Source organism: Talpa occidentalis, unplaced genomic scaffold (genome assembly GCF_014898055.3).
Source record: "Talpa occidentalis isolate TD23 unplaced genomic scaffold, MPIMG_talOcc4v2.1 talOcc4.6, whole genome shotgun sequence".
Lineage (NCBI taxonomy): Eukaryota > Metazoa > Chordata > Mammalia > Eulipotyphla > Talpidae > Talpa > Talpa occidentalis.
Genome location: NW_023604972.1, coordinates 77,121,776 through 77,134,065, shown reverse-complemented (window position 1 = coordinate 77,134,065; position 12,290 = coordinate 77,121,776). Strand labels below are relative to the sequence as shown.

Here is a 12,290-nt window from a genome sequence, read left to right as displayed (position 1 = left end):
TTAACTAGAATGAGATAAAACTGGGTGGCCGTGGTGGGGCATATTTAGAGAGAGGCCTAAAACCTAGGCTGAGGAATCTATATGTAATTCAGTGGAAAAATTGGAGCCATTGAAATTCTTTAAGCAGAAACACAGCCAGTTGAGGTTTACTTTAGTCATGTAACTGAGAGAATAGCTAGATAGACAGATAATTGATAATAGTGCATCAATGAATAATTGATGTGGTCATGGAGCAACTGAGACTAGAAGACTAGCTGAATACCTAATGCAGTCATGCAGTTGAGATTAAGGACTTGCTAACTGTGAAAGTGAAAGAAAATGATGCTTGAAACCATCCATTACTAGAACCTATAGAATTTGGCAACTGATTGCAAATTGGTCAAGTACAGATGATTTTACATCAATGACTTTGCTTTATTCCTCAAATGACAATTTGTTGGAGATAAGAAGAAATGAGGAACCTTTGAGGGAATTTGATGATTTCAGTCTTGGCAAATATTTAACTTGAAGAGAGATATCCCCTAAATTCCTGAAGTGTTTTCATGTACTTTTTAAGTCTCTTCAATATTGCACATTTCACCAAATTTGGGAGCTTGCTGCCTCTGAATTCACTCTATGAGTTGTCCTAGAAAAAAATAATAGAAGGGGAAAACACTGCTTTTTGCTAGTATTTTCCAGCGAAATCCAATGAACTCCACTTCATATTTGCATGCTACAGAAACATGAATTATCCACAAGTATGGACCTAACAATAACTTGGAGCATTGGTGTAAGATATAAGGTGTAATACAGAGTATTTGCTTCTAAATAGAAATGTTGGGACTGGCATGTCAGTGGCACTTAAATGTAATTATTTTAGTCATTTTTGTGAAGAAACTTAGATGATGCATTACAAATAATTTTGGTTGTGAAATTTTATTTTTTGAATTAATATAGTATTTAAAAACTGTGTGTTCTGAAGTGTTTGAGTAACAGCAAGGAGGTGCTGTTTCTGGGCTTGGGTGAATGAAGATAAGAATAGCTGGAGATGTGGTCAGACAGATGAAGGGGGCCAGGTTTTGCAGGGCTCACTAGGTCCTGGTAAGAGCAGATACCACTGGGAGGCTTGAGCAGGTGTGTGTGTGTATGTGTGTGTGTGTGTGTACAGTAACATGGTCTGATTTGCCTTATCTAAGTCTCAGTCTGACTTCTCATTAGTGACTAGATTACAAGGAACCAAGAATGGAAATGGGGAGATCCAGTTGGGAGGAATTTTGATAATCTTGGAGAAAGTAATAGACAACAGCAGAGCAGTGGAGATAAGAGATTTGATTCTGAACATACTTTTAAGTTAGAGTGGAGAGGATTTGCTGAAATGATTGTGATATGTAACAAAGAGAGGACTAAGAACACCTGGCAGGACAGACTATCTGTACAACAGATTAAATAACCTTGTGTGCTGTTCTTGATTGTTTTCAATGAATATTGGGTAGGTTTTAGTTAATAACAGTTACAAATGTCAAAGAATTTATTTTGACTCACTTGTCATTCCCTAAAATTCTTCTTTTTTTACTCTTGATTTTAAAATGTCCCTCTCCATCTCTATAAAAAATCTATTTTTTCTTGAAACATTTCTCCTTTGCTGTAGTGGCTTATAGCTGCCTCCTCACGATTTTATTTAACTGTTGTATTGGTTGGAATTATAACTCTCTCCAGCTGTGTGCTCTTACTGGGGGAAGAGTATATTTTGTTCTATTCCAAATTCAGTAATTTGTTCTAATAAATAGCTTGTCATGTGAAAAACACATTCTCATTAAAAATAATCATAATTTGTCAGAGCAAGGGAAAGACTTTTGTTGATGTAAATTCTAGTTTGGCAAAACCTTTAAAAAAGCAGAAGGATTAATACTAGGGATTGAGAAGTATCATTGTCAGTAATAGGTCAGTTACCTAGTTGTACTTTGCAGTTATGCGATAACGTTGAATTGAGGATCAAAGTTCTAATAATTATAAATTAGTAGTGATTTTAGTGTTTGGTGACCTATTTCTAAAGCTTTGTGTTTTCAAAACATTTTACAAGTATTTCTCTTAGGCACATGATTCAGAAATACCAATGCTTATTGGAGTTTGGTATTAAATTGACATCTAAATGCGATAGTAAATCTGAAAGTTGATGCGAGGCAATGAGTCAGTCTAGGTAAAAGAAATTGTGAGCTGGTGGGATGGGTTCCCCCAAGTCCTATTGAACAGGTGGACTAAATCATTGACTAGAAAGCCCTGTCCAAACAATTTGACCCACCACGCTGACCAAAAGACCCCATGCTAGACCAGAAAGGTCCTGACTAATGGTTATCTCACAGTTGCCTTGAGAGGGAAGGCTGAAAGCGCGTATGTGCACAGTTGGAACCCTTCTGTGCATATCCACATATACCCCAACCCAGAATAAGCTAGGAAGCAATGCTGCTCCCTGCCTTGTTGAACTACTCTTTATTTTTTATTTTTTGATTTATTTTATTTTATATTTTTTACATCATTTTTCGTTTTTGCACAATGTATGCATTTTCATCTTGGATATATTCCCCATACAATTCCCACTCCCCTTATTTTGACTCTAATCCCTCCTTCCCTCCCCCACCCCCCCATTATGTGTCTGGTTTATAGTTGCTTGTTGATTTTGATTTTTACTTTATTATAATTAGTCTTTTTTCTGGTCCCTTATTTAGGTCTTCTAAATTCCTGCTATGAGTGAGACCATCCAGTATTTTTCTTTTTCTTTCTGGCTTATTTCGCTGAGCATGATCCCTTCCAGCTCCATCCATGTTGCTGCAAATGGCATGAGTTTATCTTTTTTGATTGCTGAGTAATATTCCATTGTGTATATGTACCACATCTTCTTGATCCAGTCATCTATTTTGGGGCATTTGGGTTGTTTCCATAGCTTAGTTATTATAAATAGTGCTGCTATAAACATAGGGGTGCAGGTGCCCTTTTGAATCAATGTTTCTGTGTCCTTTGGGTAAATGCCTAGGAGTGGAATTATTGGATCATATGGAAGCTCCATTTTTAGCAGGTTGAGGAATCTCCACACAGATTTCCATAGTGGTTGGACCAGTTTGCACTCCCACCAGCATTGCAGGAGGGTTCCTTTTCCTCCACATTCTCACCAACATTTGTTGTAGCTAGTTTTTTTAATATGTGCCATTCTCACTGGTGTAAGATGGTATCTCATTGTAGAACTAGACAGAAGACCTGAAACCATAAAATATATAGAAGGAAATATAGCGAAACACTACGTGACATACACCTCAGCAACATCTTTAAAGACTCATCACTCAAAGCAGTGATAGCGAAGTCAAAGATAAACAGCTAGGACTATATCAAATTAAAGAGCTTCTGTACAGCAAAAGAGACAGTGACCAAAACAAAGAGACACCCCACTGACTGGGAGAAAATATTTGCACACAACAAAAAAATCTATAAAGAGCTGATGAGACTCAACAAAAACAAAGTAAATAATCCAGTCAAAAAATGGCAGAAGTGTCTCTCCAGTGGTGCAGCGGTTGAGTGCCGCGCTCAGAAGCTGTCCACAGCCTCTGCAACGCCGGTTTGATTCCCTGCCGGCCAGGGAGAACCCCACATGGAACGGCAGACCTCTCCTGCCTCGCCCACTGCTCTTCTCAGCAGTGTCTTTGGTCCGTCTGCCTGTTCTGCTCCCTGCTCTGGCTCTGGTGAATTCTCTCACCCTCCCACGCTTCTGACCTGTACCCCAGTTCTTGTATGAAATAAAGAAATAAATCTTAAAAAAATGGGCAGAAGAGCTAAAAAGGAACTTCTCCAAAGAGGAAATGCAAATGGTCAACAGGCATATGAAAAAATACTCAGCATCACTTGTAATCAGGGAAATGGACCTACTCTTTAAATATCTCCTCCTAACTCCTTTGAGGAAGCCAGGCTAATTCTTTCTGGTGCCAGTTGGCTCATGCATGAGTCTCTATTGAAGCCTATCATCCTCCAATTACACCTACTGCTCTTTGGTGAATTAATTCTTTCTTCCTCCCTCCCTTCCTCCCTCCCTCCCTTCCTTCTTTCTTTCTTTCTCTTCTTTCTTCTCTCCTTCCTTCCTCCTTCCTCCTTCCTTCCTCCCTCCCTCCTCCCTCCCTCCCTCCTCCTCCCCCTTCCCTCCTTCCCTCCTTCCCTCCTTCCTTCCCTCCTTCCTTCCCTCCTTCCTTCCTTCCTCCCTTCCTCCCTTCCTCCCTCCCTCCCTCCTCCCTCCTCCCTCCCTCCCTCCCTCCCTCCCTCCCTCCCTCCCTCCCTTCCTTCCTTCCTTCCTTCCTTCCTTCCTTCCGAGTGAGAGGATTCACCAGACACAGAGCGGAGAGCAGAACAGGCAGATGACTGAAATACACTGCTGAGGGTTGCAGCAGGCGAGACAGGAGAGGTCTGCTACACCATGTGGTAATCTCCCTGGCTGGCCAGGAATCGACCCTGTGGCTGTAGAGGCTGAGGACAGCTTCACAGCACTGCTCTCAACCCACTGCACCATGGGGGAGGGCCTGGTGAATTCTTTCTTTAGGAGACAAAGGACCAACTCTTTTGCATCAGAGTCTAGAACAGCAAGCTCCAGTCTTTATCAGTGCTGTGAAAAGGCAGTGAACAGTAACTGTCTTGGGCCTCCCTGGTGGTGCAAGGGGTTAAGCACCACACTGTGAAGCAATCCACAGCCTCTGCAGCACAAGTTCCATCCCTGGCCGACCAGGGAGCAACCCACATGGCACAGCAGACCTCTCCTGACTGGCCTACTCCTCCCATATGCAGTGTATTTCAGTCTGCCTGTTCTGTTCCCCACTCTGTCTCTGGTGAGTGAATTCTCTCACTGCCCCCCCACCCCACATCTCTGGCCTGTACCCCAGCTCTAGTATGCATAAATAAATGAGTCTTTAAAAAAAAAAACCAGTAACTGTCTTGACACTTAGGAGAATGAGAAATAATATGAAAAAGTAGGTATCATTAAGGTTGGGGAATAATTTGAATAAGTAAAAATGAACTGGATTATTTCAGAAGAAAGTATTTTCCATATAATTGTATAAAATTGTCTGATTATTTGATATAAAAATAAACACAATACTTTAATAATTAAAATAGTTTAATGAATAATTTTGAAGAGCATAATTCTTCAGTTAATTATAAAAATGAATCATATTTCCACAGTGTCAGTAGGAGCAGCCATTTCCATTACATTTCAGCCTGTTTAAATCTTAAGCCTTCTTTCCACCTCTTTGAAATACTCACCCATCTCTCCTTCTTTCCTTCCTTCTTATGTATGTTTCACCGCTTGAAACATACATAAAACTGTTCTGTGAAATGTCATCAGCAGCTCTCACATGAGTAAATATGGTATGTTCATTTCAGACCTAGTCCTGAACAACCTTTGGCCACATTTGATCTTGTAGGCCACCATCCTCAAAAAAGAATTAAATGGAAGGAAGCAGCATACTGGTGTCTCTCTGGTATGTTATTCCCCTTGGAAGTTTCCCCAATCCTAACAAGAGTACTTCTTCCTCTCTCTCTTGCACCAGCTATGCACTTTGTTCCAACATCTTATTATATGTAAGACCTTGTTTTGCTTTCAGTTATTAATGGGGTTGACCACTTAGTAGAGTCAGATATATTAGGAAAGGAATCTTCTTTATACTGCAACTTTCAACATGTAAGAAGCCCTTGTTGAAAGGTTATGTTGTAATGATGTTTATTTTGTTATGACGTATGGAGTTTAGAAATCTTTTCATTAGATATTTGTGCATGTTTACACCTCTTCTTAAACTTCAAATCATATCTGAAACTTTGAGATCTGTGTGAATTTCTAAATTTATTCTGTAATCCTTGCTGTTCAATTATTGGTGCTAGTGAGAGGGTGAAGGAAAAGACTCAGTTGGGACAACAGAATACAAAGTGAAAAGACAAAGGGAACGTTTTTACTTTAATCTTTCCCTGTATTCAGGGAAAGCACCTGAAATACTCTAGGGTAGAGGTGCCAACTTTAAGTAGATGTGTACTCACATTTTCTGTCTACAAAGTGATGAAACAAGGTGAGTGCCAGATAAATTTCATTTATGAGAGCAAGAAAAAACAGAAACACTAAATAGTATCATACAAGGAGACAGCTTACTCTTACAAAGTGAACAGGGTGTCACTTGCTAGAAAAGTTTTGAAAGTTCTGTTATTTCTTTTAATGAAATAAATTGTTATATTAATGATAATTATTAGCAAATTATATGCAACAATGTGTAATTCAAAAAATGTGATATAGTAAGATAAATTTGTGTGTTGACACAATTGTAAGGTTTTCTCTCATTTTAGTGAGTATTCATTGGATTACTCTTAGGTGTCCAAAATATTTGGGGTAATATATTACTTTTCATATCTCACTTCTACTGTCTTACACATAGACTTCTTTTATGTATGGTGGGATTTCCTTAAATAAGGAATGCAACAGTGCTGCACTAAAATAGAAATATTTTTGAGAGGCTATTCATACTGTCAGTGGATTTTGTTCTTAATTGGCAGTGCTCTTTTTTTGGCCAGCACTGTATAAGACAGTTTCGACTTTCATTTATGAAAGAAAGTACGTGCTTCGTCTCCTGTGCTCTGTGAAAATGTGCAGTTCTGGCAGTTACACTGGATGGCCTCGCTGTAGTAATTAAAACACAGATGGAGCTCATTTCTTTCCCAAGTGTTTGATTGGCAGATACTCAGTGATCGACACTTCTTTCAGTTGAACACATCGGCACCATCTGCCTGCAGTCAGCTAGGAGAGGGTGGTCACAATGGAATTTTCTGATCATCACATGAACCAATGTAAATAAGTAAATTCCTCTTGTGGACACACCATCACCTGAGTTAGAGAAAATTACGTATGACATATATGAGTTTTTATGACAGTTGGTTTGGAATGTAATGAAATATTCATTAATAAGTATGTTTTTGTAATCTGTCACTCCCTTTTTATGATTAAAACATTTAAACCATAACATGAAATCACCACATCTTAAAAAGTTTAAGTTTCTCAGCAAATTGAGCTGATGGAGCATTTTTTGTTTTTAATGAGGTTGTTAGAGATGATTTCAAATCTGAGTCCTGTGTTTTGAACCATTAGTGCAAACATTAGTTACAAATAAAATTCTTGAGTAAGCTGTTTCCTAAACTCCACACTAAAATATTTCCAAATAATATACTAATTTAAAAAATTGTGCATATTTATAACTATTAGGAGATTATGATAAATGGTACTTTCAGTTTTGATGCAGGTGATATTTTTAAAAAGAAGAAAAAGGCAATTATTTCATTATCCTGGAAATATATTTAGAAATGTATGCCTTTTACAAATGGATAGTCTAGATGTTCATAACATAAATTTTATGTGTAATTAAATATTGGAAAATTGGTTTGAGCTTCCCCTTCCCTGTTCGAATGGATAAATAATTATGATTGACAAGATAAAAAAATAAATGCTTTGTAATACTTATGGGGGAAACTGAATGAATTAGGCTGTTACTTACAGAATGTTAAAACAATGAATAAAGGAATTTGATTGAATAACATTCTGAAGAATCTTGGAATACACTCATTACTTATGGTTCCTGTGGAAACTCATTTATGGTTAAAAGGCAATCTTTGGGACTTTGGCAAGAATTGCGAGATTAGTTTCTTAAGGTTAGTTACTGCCAAGTTGTAGGGAAAAATATGACAAGTTTTGGAAGTGAACCAATGGAAAAGACAGAAAATAATTATGAGTGTATAGAAATGCTTCATCTTCTATTACCAGAAATCTTTAAAGATAAACTTTGAATTAGCCTCTTATTTTGTCTGAATATATAACCACCTCTATTCAAGCTTGGAATTTTTCAAGGTAAGGAGTAGGGTGGGAAGGAAGAAAAAAGATTTTTAACTTTAGTCATTTAAAATGCATTTTAGTTTATGTAGCAGACATGTTTCCTGAGGAGCCTACATTCTCCTAAGTGTCAGGATGTAAATATTTTCTCTTTTTATTTTTTACATCATTGCTCATTTTTAAACAATATTTGCTTCCCCTCACCCCCTCAGGTCTAGTCCCCATAGAGTTTCCTTCACCAATGCACCTGTGCACCATACCTCAGTCCCCTGTGCTCCTCCTCCCTCCCTCCCTCTGATCCCTCTCCCACCTCCTCCCCTGCAGAATGTCTCTGATTTATAATTGTCCGTTTTTGCTTTGTTGTGTTTTGTATTGTTATTATTTGATGTCTTATTTGGTTCCCTTATATTCCTGCTATACAACCAGCTAAGATAAGTACCATAAACAAAATGCTGTGGAGGTTCAAATAAGGGAGTCTTTAACCTAAGAAGAGCCCAGGACACCTGAACACACACTCATTCACTTTAATTTTATCTCACTTCAACTATTTCTTTCCCAACCCGTTTCTCCTTTGTCAGTCAACAATTTCTGAGTCAACAATTTCTATATAGTTTAGGTTGTAAACAGCCATCGTACTGTGATTATATATCAATATATAATGTGAATATTCAGGGAACCTTCTTCTTTTATTCTCATAACAACCCTATAAGGAAACTACTTTTATTATAACTTTATATTGAGAATGAGGAAATGACCTCAACTACCCACTAGAGGGGGTGGAATGACTCCCGGCTACTAGCTGCAGATGACTGTAGCCCTAGTGCCATTGACACCTACGCAGCTTCTAGAACTGCTCTAAGATTAAACCCAAGGAAAGGGCAGCAGAGGAGACTGAGAAGGCCTCATGACGATAAGTAAAATTTTCAGAAAGAGGGAAAGTTGCCGAGAAGGGCAACTACAGTCAGGAGAGACTGGGTGCAGGGCAGATTGCTGAGGACATACTCCCTAGCAGGCAGCCACCTTTGCCAGCATGTGGGTTCCCTGTCGCGCCTGCCCACCAGGCTCCTCCACCTCATCCACCACTGTGTCTCTCCACCACTGTCCAGTTGAACGGGATTTCTGAACCCTTGGACTAGGTATTGGATGGGGTGTGGAAAAGTGCATCTTTTACCTTTAAACATGAGAAGAAATGCACAGGCCTGAGAGGGCAGGAGTTCCCTGACTTAGTCCCAGGCATTCCACTGGCTTTCTTTGATTCTTTATTTCTTTGTGGGTTGAAAGTTCTGTAGTCCCTACCAGCTCTGAAAAAGGTTTGTGATGATAAGACTTTGCAGTCTAGCTGAAAAGACATGAGAAATGGATATTAAAATGTTTATCATGTGGAAATTTATATATAGTGAAATAAGTAAGAATAAAGGTTAACCAGTGTGATGTGTGGGGGTTGATTACAGTGGAACTTGACTATATGTTGTGAGAATTCATTGAATTGTGTATTTAAGATGTGCATGTCACACAAACACACAACAAAAAAAAGAAAGAAAGAAATTAAGTAATGTATTTAAATATGTCAAGTCAGTAAGGACTGAAGATTCTAGATTGTGCTGCATTAGGAAGCTGGAGGGTGAAAGTGCTATAAAGAGGTCTCAGGTAGCCCAATGACACACCCTGTTTTTTGTATATGATGAACTATTCTTTTATTTCCCTTATTTTTTTCTTGAAATATTTTTGAGGCTATTTGAATTTTTTCCTTTTCTTTTTAAATATTCTATCACATTTTTCTTTATCCTTTAAAATACTGTCTGTGCTATTTCTTCAAATTATCCTCCTTTGTTTCTTTTTTAAATCTGGCGGTTTCTGTGTGAGACTCCACATCTATCTAGTGCCTGGTACTTAGTTAACACTACATAAATATCAGCTACACAGAACTGCTGGGTTCATATCATTATGTGTTTGTGCCTCAGCAGGCTGTGTGGTTTCTGTTTAAACAATTAAACAGTCACCTACTTTTTCACCCTTGTTCTATAATGTGATGATGTATTAGCACACTTTGTATTGTTCCATTAAATATTTCTTTTGTTCTTTCTTGTTTAAAATTCTTAGTTGTAGTTAACTCTTAAACTCTTATTTTATTGCCTCCTTTCACCTTGGTGGTCAATTAACTTATTTATTTCCAAATAGCAAATGAAGAGTAACACTGAAATGGATTCTTTTGTTTTGTTTAGTGTAATAGTTAAAAAAAAAGTTTGGCAGTGCATGATCTGCTGTGTTAGATGACAACAGCATTAGAAGATAACAGAACTAAAAATGCATAAAATTAAAATAACGTGCATGGAACAAGACGGAGAGATCGAAGGAGAGAGTGTTGGTAAAAGAAGTTGGAAAAATGCTTAGTTTAAATGATAAAGTACTAATGTGGAAAGTCGCGTAGGATGGGAGGGCAGCAGTGTGTGGCCTGCTTGTGGTCCTTACATAATGAACTAGCCCAGTGCCTTTGGTAAACTTAGTCTGTCTGGGTTTCTGCTGCTTTGAATTCATTCTAGGCAATGCTAACTTAGTGCTGGTCATTTTTGGTCCTTTATTTTTTTAAAAAACTCAGCTTATAAGCTTTTAAAGTCCATGCTCAAAGTTACTAGATTCCAAAATCCAAAAGGCTAACAAAGAGAGGGTATGTCTAGAAAGCATGAGGATGGCATAAGCATCAGTGATTAGGGTGTGACCAAAAAAAAGTGAATTGGGCAAGAGACAGAGTCCAAGAATGTGACTAAGGTCTAATTCAGTAAGGCTGCCCCTAATTTCCCTTCCCCAGCATGTGAGGGGATGCTGGACACAGGCAGGCAGTTGGGGAAGAGGGGGCATTGGGGCTTACTAAACTACATGTTTAATGCCCTGGCTTCCAGGAGAATGTAATGCCAAACTATCCAAGAAGTTTAATTTGAACTAGTTTTCATATCAAAAAATGGCAATTTAAGTGGTTTGGATAGAGTGGGAATAGACTACGGACAGTGACTCTGTCTAAAGTCATGGGGATCAAAAGGCTGGGCTTAGAAAACTTTGTGAAGGGCCTCCCCGGTGGCGCAGCGGTTGAGCGCTGGGTTGCGAAGCTGCCCGCGGCCTCTGCGGCGCCGGTTCGATCCCCGGCTGCTCCCCGGCCACCGGAGGAGGATCCCACATGGTGCGCAGACCTCTCCTGCCACCCGCTGCTCCCCTCAGCAGTGTACTTCAGCCCTTCTGCCTGCTCTGCTCCCCGCTCTGGCTCTGGTGAATTCTCTCACCCTCCCGCGCTTCTGACTGTACCCAGTGCATGTATAAACAAAACAAACAAATATAATAAATAAATAAATAAAAACATGCCTCTATAAAAAAAAAAAAAAAAAAAGAAAACTTTGTGAAGAAAATTAACATGTTTCTAAGGTACTTCATAAAAATCTCAAATTATCAGTTGTTTTGACATGCCAGATTAATTAAATGCACCAAGATCAATGTATCCCCAATTGGGTGCTCACACCAAGGTCTCTCTGAAATGAGAAGCCCAGCATCACTTCCATTTTTTTAAGGCTCCTGGATTATCAAAAACTCAATGCCAAAATCCTATTTAAAAATTGCAGCATATCACGAATGTTTACATTTAATTTATTAAATTCCTCTTAACACAGTTACACTATAGGCTCCTGGATTATTAAAAACTCAATGCCAAAATCTGATTTAAAAATTGCAACATATTACAAATGTTTACATTTAATTTATTAAATTCATTTTTTTTTAAAAGATTTATTTATTTATTTATACTAGCACTGGGTACAGTCAGAAGCTCGGGAGGGTGAGAGAATTCACCAGAGCCAGAGCGGGGAGCAGAGCAGGCAGAAGGACCGAAGAACACTGCTGAGGGGAGCAGCAGGCAGCAGGAGAGGTCTTGTGTGCCATGTGGGACCCACCTCCAGTGGCTGGGGAGCAGCCACTGCAGAGGCTGGGCGCAGTTTCGCAAGCCAGCGCTCAACAGCTGCGCCACCGGGGAGGCCCTAAATTCCTCTTAACACAGTGACAGTATACCATGGCTGGATGTCTAATCTCATTCGAGGATGACATTAGAAGTCCAAATGTAAAGTTCTTCAGCTAGCCAAATTGCCCTATTTTCTCACTATCATTCATCCATCAAATTTTTGAGCAATGAGTTTGACTTTGTGATAATCTAGTTACAGAAAGGGAACTAACAGCATCTCACACTCCAGCTTTGAAAAGAATAGCAGTTCTGCCCCATATTTATTTAGAAGAAAAATGCTTAAACTTTATTTAATCTTTTCTTTATGTGTTTCTAGTTTACTAAGTATTAATTTAACTTAACACATTTAGTTTATTGTGGTTAGGAGCACTGGGAATGGAAACATTTAGGGTGACATTTGGTTTATTAAAAACCCACAAAACTAGC

General features: G+C 38.7%; 1 protein-coding gene across 19 annotated transcripts in view; it reads left to right on the top strand.

Moving 5' to 3' along the window:
- Nucleotides 1-12,290, top strand: part of PAM (peptidylglycine alpha-amidating monooxygenase) — a 329,113-nt gene that overhangs the window by 75,907 nt on the left and 240,916 nt on the right. Inside the window, exon 1 of one of the 19 annotated variants that reach the window (XM_054688178.1) lies at nt 7,867-7,885. The exons of the other annotated variants lie outside the window; for them this stretch is intronic. The gene's annotated coding sequence lies outside the window, so the exon portion shown is untranslated. Of the gene's footprint in view, nt 1-7,866; nt 7,886-12,290 lie in introns of those variants that run through there. 19 annotated transcript variants of the gene reach the window in all.